Source organism: Arachis ipaensis, chromosome B2 (assembly GCF_059453495.1).
Source record: "Arachis ipaensis isolate K30076 ecotype BB chromosome B2, ASM5945349v1, whole genome shotgun sequence".
NCBI lineage: Eukaryota > Viridiplantae > Streptophyta > Magnoliopsida > Fabales > Fabaceae > Arachis > Arachis ipaensis.
This window is the reverse complement of record NC_142437.1, coordinates 68498957-68510167: the sequence shown is the minus strand read 5'-3', so window position 1 is coordinate 68510167 and position 11211 is coordinate 68498957. Positions and strand designations below refer to the sequence as shown.

General features: G+C 42.7%; 1 non-coding gene across 1 annotated transcript; it reads right to left on the bottom strand.

Annotated features, from left to right (window-relative positions):
* Positions 1–346: 346 nt before the first annotated feature.
* On the bottom strand, positions 347–454 carry LOC148574267 (small nucleolar RNA R71). Its single transcript, XR_015905764.1, has one exon. It is a non-coding gene; the product is annotated as a small nucleolar RNA R71 (small nucleolar RNA).
* Between the last annotated feature and the right edge of the window lie 10757 nt (positions 455–11211).

Sequence of the window (11211 nt, the reverse complement as noted above, 5' to 3'; positions counted from 1 at the left end):
TGCACCTAATTCCAATTTACATGGAAGAAGCATCTCCATTCCTGCCATTGGAGCAAACAACTTTGAGCTGAAACCTCAATTAGTTTCTCTAATGCAGCAGAACTGCAAGTTTCATGGACTTCCATCTGAAGATCCTTTTCAGTTCTTAACTGAATTCTTGCAGATATGTGATACTGTTAAGACTAATGGAGTAGATCCTGAAGTCTACAGGCTCATGCTTTTCCCTTTTGCTGTAAGAGACAGAGCGAGAATATGGTTGGACTCTCAACCTAAAGATAGCCTGAACTCTTGGGATAAGCTGGTCACGGCTTTCTTAGCCAAGTTCTTTCCTCCTCAAAAGCTGAGCAAGCTTAGAGTGGATGTTCAAACCTTTAGACAGAAAGAAGGTGAATCCCTCTATGAAGCTTGGGAAAGATACAAACAGTTGACCAAAAAGTGTCCTTCTGACATGCTTTCAGAATGGACCATCCTGGATATATTCTATGATGGTTTATCTGAGCTATCAAAGATATCACTGGACACTTCTGCAGGTGGATCCATTCACCTAAAGAAAACGCCTACAGAAGCTCAAGAACTCATTGACATGGTTGCTAAAAACCAGTTCATGTACACTTCTGAGAGGAATCCTGTGAGTAATGGGACGCCTATGAAGAAGGGAGTTCTTGAAGTTGATACTCTAAATGCCATATTGGCTCAGAATAAAATATTGACTCAGCAAGTCAATATGATCTCTCAGAGTCTGCATGGAATGCAAGCTGCATCCAACAGTACTCAAGAGGCTTCTTATGAAGAAGAAGCTTATGATCCTGAGAACCCTGCAATAGCAGAGGTGAATTATTTAGGTGAACCTTATGGAAACACCTATAACTCATCATGGAGAAATCACCCAAATTTCTCATGGAAGGATCAAAATCCTCAACAAGGCTTTAACAATGGTGGAAGAAACAGGTTTAACAATAGTAAACCTTTTCCATCATCCACTCAGCAACAGATAGAGAACTCTGAACAAAATGCTTCTAATTTAGCAAATCTAGTCTCTGATCTATCTAAGGCCACTGTGAGTTTCATGAATGAAACCAGGTCTTCCATTAGAAATTTGGAAGCACAAGTGGGCCAGCTGAGTAAAAGGATCACTGAAATCACTCCAAGTACTCTCCCAAGCAATACAGAAGAGAATCCAAAAGGAGAGTGCAAGGCCATTGACATAAGCACCATGGCCGAACCTGTGAGGAGAGGAGAGGACGTGAATCCCAAGGAGGAAGACCTCCTGGGATGTCCAGTGGTCAATAAGGAGCTTCACTCTGAGGAACCAAAGGACTCTGAGGCTCATCTAGAGACCATAGATATTCCATTGAACCTCCTTATACCCTTCATGAGCTCTGATGAGTATTCCTCTTCTGAAGAGAATGAGGATGTTACTGAAGAGCAAACTGCCAAGTTTCTTGGTGCAATCATGAAGCTGAATGCCAAATTATTTGGCATTGATACTTGGGAAGTTGAACCTCCTTTGTTCATCAATGAACTAAGTGATCTGGATCAACTGACATTGCCTCAGAAGAGACAGGATCCTGGAAAGTTCATAATACCCTGTACCATAGGCACCATGATCTTTAAGGCTCTGTGTAACCTTGGTTCAGGAATAAACCTCATGCCCCTCTCTGTAATAGAGAAACTGGGAATCTATGGGGTGCAAGCTGCTAAAATCTCATTAGAGATGGCAGACAGCTCTAGAAAACAGGCTTATGGACAAGTAGAGGACGTATTAGTAAAGGTTGAAGGCCTTTACATCCCTGCTGATTTCATAGTCCTGGATACTGGAAAGGAAGAGGATGAATCCATCATCCTAGGAAGACCTTTCCTGGCCACAGCAAGAGCTGTGATTGATGTTGACAGAGGTGAAATAGTCCTTCAATAGAATGAGGACTCCCTTGTGTTTAAAACTCAAGGATCTCTCCCTGCAACCGTGGAGAGGAAGCAGAAAAAGCTTCTCTCAAAGCAGAGTCAACCAGAGCCCCCACAGTCAAACTCTAAGTTTGGTGTTGGGAGGCCACAACCAAACTCTAAGTTTGGTGTTGAACTCCCATATCCAAACTCTAAGTTTGGTGTTGGAGAGTTTCAACAATGCTCTGAACATCTGTGAGGCTCCATGAGAGCCCACTGTCAAGCTATTGACATTAAAGAAGCGCTTGTTGGGAGGCAACCCAATTTTTATTTATCTAACTATATTTTTCTTAGTTATATGTCTTTGTAGGTTCATGATCATATGGAGTCACAAAATAAATATAAAAAAATTGAAAACGGAATCAAAAACAGCAGAAGAAAAATCACACCCTGGAGGAGCATCTTCCTGGCGTTCAACGCCAGAACAGAGCATGGTTCTGGCGCTGAACGCCCAAAATGGGCAGCATCCTGGCGCTGAACGCCCATAACAAGTATGGTTCTGGCGTTCAACGCCAGAAAAGGCAGCAAATGGGCGTTGAACGCCCAAAATGGGCACCAACCTGGCGCTGAACGCCCAGAGTTGTGTGCAAAGGCATTTTGCATGCCTAAATTGGTGCAGGGATGTAAATGCCTTGACACCTCAGAATCTGTGGACCCCACAGGATCCCCACCTACCTCCACTCACTCTCTTCTCTCTTCTCAATCATCCTCTATTCCCAATAAACACTCTTCCCTATTAACCCTTTACCACTCACATCCATACACCCACTTACCTTCAAAATTCAACATCTCTTTCCCACCCAATCCCACCCATATGGCCGAATATACACCTCCCTCCATCTCCTCCATATCTTCTTCTTCTTCTTCTATTCTTTCTTCTTTTGCTCGAGGACGAGCAACATTCTAAGTTTGGTGTGGTAAAAGCATAGCTTTTTTGTTTTTTCCATAACCATTGATGGCATCTAAGGCCAGAGAAGCCTCTAGAAAGAGGAAAGGGAAGACAAAAGCTTCCATCAAGGGTCTATAGCTCAGTGGTAGAACATTTGACTGCAAATCAAGAGATCCCTGAGATACCTCATGGGATACATTTTCTTCCACACAATTATTGGAAGCAACTAAGGGTGGAACATCAAGAGCACTCCATCATCCTTCATGAAATCAGAGAAGATCTAAAAGCAATAAAGGAGGAGCAACAAAGACAAGGAAGAGACATAGAAGAGCTCAAGGACATCATTGGTTCCTCAAGAAGGAAACGCCACCATCACTAAGGTGGATTCATTCCTTGTTCTTAATTCTTCTGTTTTTCGTTTTCTATGTTATGTGCTTATCTGTTTGTGTCTTCATTACATGATCATTAGTAGTTAGTAACATTGTCTTAAAGTTATGAATGTCCTATGAATCCATCACCTCTCTTAAAAAAAACTACTTTAAGTCAAAAGAACAAGAAGTACATGAGTTTCGAATTTATCCTTGAACTTAGCTTAATTATATTGATGTGGTGACAATGCTTCTTGTTTTCTGAATGTATGCTTGAACAGTGCATATGTCTTTTGAAGTTGTTGTTTAAGAATGTTAAATATGTTGGCTCTTGAAAGAATGATGACTAGGAGACATGTTATTTGATAATCTGAAAAATCATAAAAATGATTCTTGAAGCAAGAAAAAGCAGCAAAGAACAAAGCTTGCAGAAAAAAAAAAATAGGCGAAAAAAAAATATAGAAAGAAAAGCAAGAAGAAAAAGCCAAAAGCTCTTAAAACCAAGAGGCAAGAGCAAAAAGCCAATAACCCTTAAAACCAAAAGGCAAGGGCAAATAAAAAGGATCCCAAGGCTTTGAGCATCAGTGGATAGGAGGACCTAAAAGGAATAAAATCCTGGTCTAAGCGGCTAAACCAAGCTGTCCCTAACCATGTGCTTGTGGTGTGTAGGTGTCAAGTGAAAACTTGAGACTGAGCGGTTAAAGTCAAGGTCCAAAGCAAAAAAAGAGTGTGCTTAAGAACCCTGGACACCTCTAATTGGGGACTTTAGCAAAGCTGAGTCACAATCTGAAAAGGTTCACCCAATTATGTGTCTGTGGCATTTATGTATCCGGTGGTAATACTGGAAAACAAAGTGCTTAGGGCCACGGCCAAGACTCATAAAGAAGCTGTGTTCAAGAATCATCATACTGAACTAGGAGAATCAATAACACTATTCGAAATCTGAAGTTCCTAGAGATGCCAATCATTCTGAACCTCAATGGATAAAGTGAGATGCCAAAACTATTCAAGAGGCAAAAAGCTATAAGTCCCGCTCATATGATTGAAGCTATGTTTCATTGATAGTTTGGAATTTATAGTATATTTTCTTCTTTTTATCCTATTTGATTTTCAGTTGCTTGGGGACAAGCAACAATTTAAGTTTGGTGTTGTGATGAGCGGATAATTTATACGCTTTTTGGCATTGTTTTTAGTATGTTTTTAGTTGGATCTAGTTACTTTTAGGGATGTTTTTATTAGTTTTTATGTTAAATTCACATTTTTGGACTTTACTATGAGTTTGTGTATTTTTCTGTGATTTCAGGTATTTTCTGGCTGAAATTGAGGGACTTGAGCAGAAATCAGATTCAGAGGTTGAAAAAGGACTGCTGATGCTGTTGGATTCTAACCTCCCTGCACTCAAAGTGAATTTTCTGGAGCTACAGAACTCGAAATGGCGCGCTTCCAATTGCGTTGGAAAGTAGACTTCCAGGGCTTTCCAGCAATATTTAATAGTCCATACTTTGGCCAAGAATAGATGACGTAAACCGGCGTTCAACGCCAGCTCTCTGCCCAAATCTGGCGTCCAGCGCCAGAAAAGGATCCAAAACCAGAGTTGAATGCCAGAAATGGATCAAAACCTGGCGTTCAACTCCACAAATGGCCTCTGCACGTGGAAAGTTAAGGCTCGGCCCAAGCACACACCAAGTGGGCCCCAGAAGTGGATTTATGCATCAATTACTTACTCATGTAAACCCTAGTAGCTAGTTTATTATAAATAGGACCTCTTACTATTGTATTTGACATCTTTGGATTACCTTATGATCCTTTGATCACGTTTTAGGGGGCTGGCCATCTCGGCCATGCCTGGACCTTCACTTATGTATTTTTAACGGTAGAGTTTCTACACTCCATAGATTAAGGTGTGGAGCTATGCTGTTCCTCAAAGATTAATGCAAGTACTACTGTTTTCTATTCAATTCATCTTATTTCACTTCTAAGATATCCATTCGCACCCAAGAACGTGATGAAGGTGATGATTATGTGTGACGCTCATCACCATCTCCCCTATGAACACGTGCCTGACAAACACTTCCGTTCTACATGAAATAAGCTAGAATGAATATCTCTTAGATCTCTTAACCAGAATCATCGTGGCTTAAGCTAGAATGATGGCGGCATTCAAGAGAATCCGGAAAGTCTAAACCTTGTCTGTGGTATTCCGAGTAGGATTCAATGATTGAATGACTGTGACGAGCTCCTAACTCGCGATTGCAGGGCGTTAGTGACAGACGCAAAAGGATAGTAAATCCTATTCCAGCATGATCGAGAACCGACAGATGAATAGCCGTGCCGTGACAGGGTGCGTGAGCATATTATTCACTGAGAGGATAAGATGAAGCCATTGGCAAGGGTGATGCCTCCAGACGATTAGCCATGCTGTGACAGGGCATTGGATCATTTTCCCGAGAGATGACCGAAAGTAGCCATTGACAGTGGTGATGTATCACATAAAGCCAGCCATGGAAAGGAGTGAGACTGATTGGATGAAGATAGCAGGAAAGCAGAGGTTCAGAGGAACGAAAAGCATCTCCATTCGCTTATCTGAAATTCCTACCAATGATTTACATAAGTATCTCTATCCCTATTTTATTATATAATATTCGAAAACACCATTATCACTTTATATCTGCCTGACTGAGATTTACAAGGTGACCATAGCTTGCTTCATACCAACAATCTCCGTGGGATTCGACCCTTACTCACGTAAGGTATTACTTGGACGACTCAGTGCACTTGCTGGTTAGTTGTATCGAAGTTGTGACAAATTATGAATGTGACATCACAATTTCGTGCACTAGGGATCACCTTCCTCGGCCCAGGAGAACCCGGCACGGGCGGCTTCACTTGAACCTGAGAAGATCCCTCCCCGGCCGCCTTGGCCGAGATGTTTTGAGCAGCAGCAGCCTTCTTCGCCTTCTTGTAGGCCTTCATGGAATCATTCTTTTTCGACATCTCTGAAAATACAGAATCAACCACAATGACGAGTTATAACATAGGAGAAGAAAAACTCAGAAACAAATATAGAAACAAGTCAGACAGTACCCAAAGCAGTTCGAACCAAAGATGGATCACTCAAGAATCTTTTTATATCCAGATGGGGTGGTTCCCCCCACAAATCTTCAAGAACAACCACAAAAGCCCGCTCAACCTCATTAAGCATCTCCCATGTATAACGTGGCACTCTCACATTCTTTTGCCACTCTAGAGGAAAAGCAGGCTCGTCATTCTCATCAAGAAAAAAGGGGCGGACCCCCTCAACAGCATGGACTCGGAAGAAATAATTCTTAAAATCTTTAAAAGACTCATCATACATGGCAAAAACTTTATGCCCCTGGGCCGATCTGAAAGAAACCCAGGAAGCTTTCTTTTTGGAAGAACCCCCGGGCTTGGCCGAGACAGAAAGATAGAGGAAAAGAATTTGAGAAGGTGTTATGCCTAACTCTTGGCAAAGAAGTTGAAATATCTTGATAAAACCCCAAGAATTCGGATGAAGCTGGGATAGAGCAATGTTACATGACCACAACAAGTCGGTCTCGAAAGCAGTAAAAGGAAAAGTAACGTCCAACTGGCTGCAAAAATATTCATAGGCATAGAAGAAGGGACGCTCCCCCTCGACGAAAGTAGGAAAACAAGCCCTCTCATCAGAGTCAGGAGCTACAAGCTCATAATCCCTCTCCCAAGCACTGTTACCACAGATCCTATGATGTTTCCTCAGCTCTACACAAAATTCAGCATCCACGATAGAAACACACATTAGGACAAGGGAGTCCAGCCAATCGGACATCCCCTCGGGAACTTTGGAAGACATCTCTACAATGTTATTGCGAGAAGACATGAGGCCGACTAATCCTACAATAAGAAAAGAAGATTGGATTACTAAAAAGCATCTCGGACAAGGGGCAAAACGACTCGACTAATATGATACAGGCAAACAAGCAGAAAAGGAAAATCCCAAGACTCAAACCAAAGTCCTGGGGCATCCTTTGGAGGCAGTAACAAAGCAAGGTTTCAGGAAATTTCTACAGCTTACGTCCCGGCACTCATCAAACGAGAAAGAAGGTTTCAAATAAGCAGACAAGGAAAGTAGAAACATAAAAGTCATCTAAAATTTTTTTACAGTCTATCAGCGAAGAGCATATCCAACATCAAATATGCCAAGCAGAGAATCGTCAAAGACACAACCCTTTTTGTGAACTAAGCAAAAACCATCATCCAAAGCACAAGCAGAAACGGCGACATCATGCAAAAACCCTAAAAGCATCAAGCAAACAAGAAAGGCGAAGAAATTCATACAAAAGACGAAGAAACTCCAAAATACGCAACAATCAGGTGCAGTAAAAGCAGCAAGATCTAAGCTTTCTCCAAGCAAAAATCAAACTTTCTCAAAATCAGACATAAAAATGACAGAGGAGGAAAAGATCGAACCTGGAAAATAGGAGAAAACCTCGAAAGGAAGCTGAGGAGCAAGAAGGGACAGAGTCAACCCTCGAACGGAAAAAATTCGCCGGAAGAGGACGAAGGGAGAAACCCAGAATCACTCCTTTTTTCCACAGAAAACGCTAGTAGAGCAGGCGTCGCAGGAAGAAACTGTGAAAATCTAGGGAAAAACGAAAAATGAGAGAGCAAAGGGAGAGGTTACGAAGGGAAACGAAGAAGAGAAACCGTTTCTGATGGCAAAATTCAAACCAAAGGAAACGGGGCATTTAAAGTCAATTAATGAGGGCATTAATCCCTCACACGTTCCCAAAGCGTTGATATAAAAGCGCGCACTTTTAAAGGAAAAACGTTCCGCATTCAAAAAGGCTCTACAAAGAAAGGAGTCGACAAAATGCTTGAGTTCGGTTTCACTAGAAAAGGACCGAAGTCAAGGACTCGACCTCAACAAAAATACCGAGCTCAAGAAGGGGCACTGTTCATACCATGAGTCGGGCTATCCGACTTGGGATGATTGGAGATAAAGCGACCGACCTCTTTAGGTCAGACTATCCGACCTCTCTCCAAAAGAGGTCGGCTAAATCGACAGGAAAGCCCAAAAAGGACCCAACTCAAGGAACACAGCCTAAATCCAAAGGCGGCTCAAGCCTAAAGAGAGAAGAGCGGTTCCGTTGAAGATAAGCTGACCTCACCCAAAGATAAGATAAGATAAGATAACTAACTTATCTTATCTAAGAAGGTCAATTCTCACCACTATAAATACACTGGAGCACCCAGGTATAACTCATACTCTGATTCTACTAAAATCCTGTTAATACCCTTGCTAGCTTAGGCATCGGAGTCACTTGCAGGTACCACCACCCTCCGGTGACAAAGGATCAGCAGCTTAGCCAGTCCAACAAGTCGGACACGACAGCTCTGGCCACCACCCACCAGCCGGACACGTCATCTCCGACCAGTACAGAAGATCTCGTCTGAGATCGACCTACAGTTTCAGGTAACCCTTGGAACACTACCCTATTTTCACTTATGTATTTTCAACGGTGGAGTTTCTACACTCCATAGATTAAGGTGTGGAGCTCTGCTGTTCTTCATGAATTAATGCAATTACTACTGTTTTCTATTCAATTCAAGCTTATTCTTATTCTAAGATATCCATTCGTACTTCAACATGATGAATGTGATGATTATGTGACACTCATCACCATTCTCACTTATGAATGCGTGCCTGACAACCACTTTCGTTCTACATGAAAACGAGCTTGAATGTATATCTCTTAGCCTCCTGGATCACGACGCATGGTTGCCTCTCCTGACAACAGAGCCTTCCATTCCGTGAGATCAAAGTCTTCGTGGTATAAGCTAGGATCAATTTGCAGCATTCTTAAGTTCCGAAAAGTCTAAACCTTGTCTGTGGTATTCCGAGTAGGATCTGGGATGGGATGACTGTGACGAGCTTCAAACTCGCGAGTGTTGGGCGTAGTGACAGATGCAAAAGGATCAATGGATCCTATTCCAACATGAGTGAGAACCGACAGATGATTAGCCGTGTGGTGACAGCGCATTTGGACCATTTTCACTGAGAGGACGGACGATAGCCATTGACAACAGTGATCCCCCAACATACATCTTGCCATGGAAAGGAGTATGAATAATTGGATGAAGGCAGTAGTAAAGCAGAGGTTCAGAAGGAACAAGGCATCTTCATACGCTTATCTAAAATCCCACCAATGAATTACATAAGTATTTCTATCTTATTTTCTGTTTTAATTATATTTTAATTATCAAAACCTCAAAACCATTTGAATTCGCCTGACTGAGATCTACAAGGATGACCATAGCTTGCTTCAAGCCGACAATCTCCGTGGGATCGACCCTTACTCACATAAGGTATTACTTGGACGACCCAGTGTACTTACTGGTCAGCTACACAGAGTTGTGTGAAAAGTGTGTGATCACGATTTCGTGTAACAGTAGATAGTGTTCATACCCTGGACCGAGCTATAAGGTCTGGGTTGGACTAAAGCAAATCGATCGACTTCTTTAAAAGGATTGGCTTGCCACCGACCTCTTCATAAAGAGCTCGGACAAAGTGCCACAGAGGCCCAAGGAGGCCCAAGGTGAAAGGACCACCGTCCAATAAAAGGCGGTTGGCCAGAGATAATGACCTCACCCACAAAGATAAAGATAAGATAAAAACCTTATCTCAAAGGAAGGTCACCAAACACTACTATAAATACACTGGAGCACCCAGGTATAACTCATACTCAAACTCTACAAAAAACTTGCCTAAAGCCCGTACTGATTTAAGCATCGGAGTCTCTTGCAGGTACCACCACCCTCCGGCGACTGAGGATCAGCAGTATCTCCTGTTCCTACAAGTTGTACGCGCCAACCCAGACTAGCCAGAAGATCTCATCCGAGATCGACCTCCCAGTTTCAGGTAACCCTCGAAACATTGGCGTTGTTTCCAGGAAACCTGGAAGTCATCCCATCACCATGGCAAACAAGCTCCTAAAACTTGAAGCCGGCCTGAAAACTAAAACCACTCGATCTGACTGCGAAACTAGCACCCACAAGGACCAAGACCCGTTCACGAAAGACATCATGAAAGCTAAGGTCCCAAAAGACTTCAAAGCTCCCGACATGACCCCATACGATGGCACGTCCAACCCGAGCCATCATCGTAGCAATTTTAGGAGTCGGATGTATCTCACGGACGCCTCAGATGTAACCCGTTGCAAAGCCTTCCCGATTACCCTGACCAAAACAGCAATAAAGTAGTTCGACGGCTTACCCCCGAGATCGATCACAAGCTTCGACGACCTTGCCAAAAAATTCTTAGTTAGGTTCTCCATACAAAAGGACAAAGCCAAACATGCTCCAAGCTTACTAGGAATCAAACAGGAAGATCGGGAAAGCCTCCACAGCTACATAGAAAGGTTCAATAAAGCATGCCTAGACATTTAGAATTTTCCCATAGAAGCAGCCGTCATGGGACTTATCAACGATCTATGAGAAGGGGCCTTCAGCCACTCTATATCTAAGAAGCACCCCACATCCCTGAATGAAGTGCAAGAACGAGCTGAAAAATACATCAACATGGAGGAAAACTTCCGATTGGATGAAACCTCCAAAGCTAGGTTCCCCTACCCACCTCGAGATAAGGATAAAGAGTCAAAGAAAAGGGAAGACTAATCCACAGAGAAGCACAAGAAATATAATAACTATACCCCTCTTCGGGTATCCTTAGTGGACGTCTACCGCGAAATATGCAACACAGAAAAAATCCCACCTCTTTGCCCAATTAAACACAAAAGGGGAGGAAGTCGGACCGAATACTGCAAATACCACAGGATCTACGGACACCCCACTAATGAGTGGTACGACCTGAAGAACGTCATAGAAAAACTAGCCCGAGAAGGAAGACTAGATCGGTTCCTAGCCAACAGAACGGATGAACCAAAAAAGATAAGAAGAGATGAAGATGGTGGACGAGCTGAACGTCCCCCTCACACCCCAGAAAGGCACGTTCAT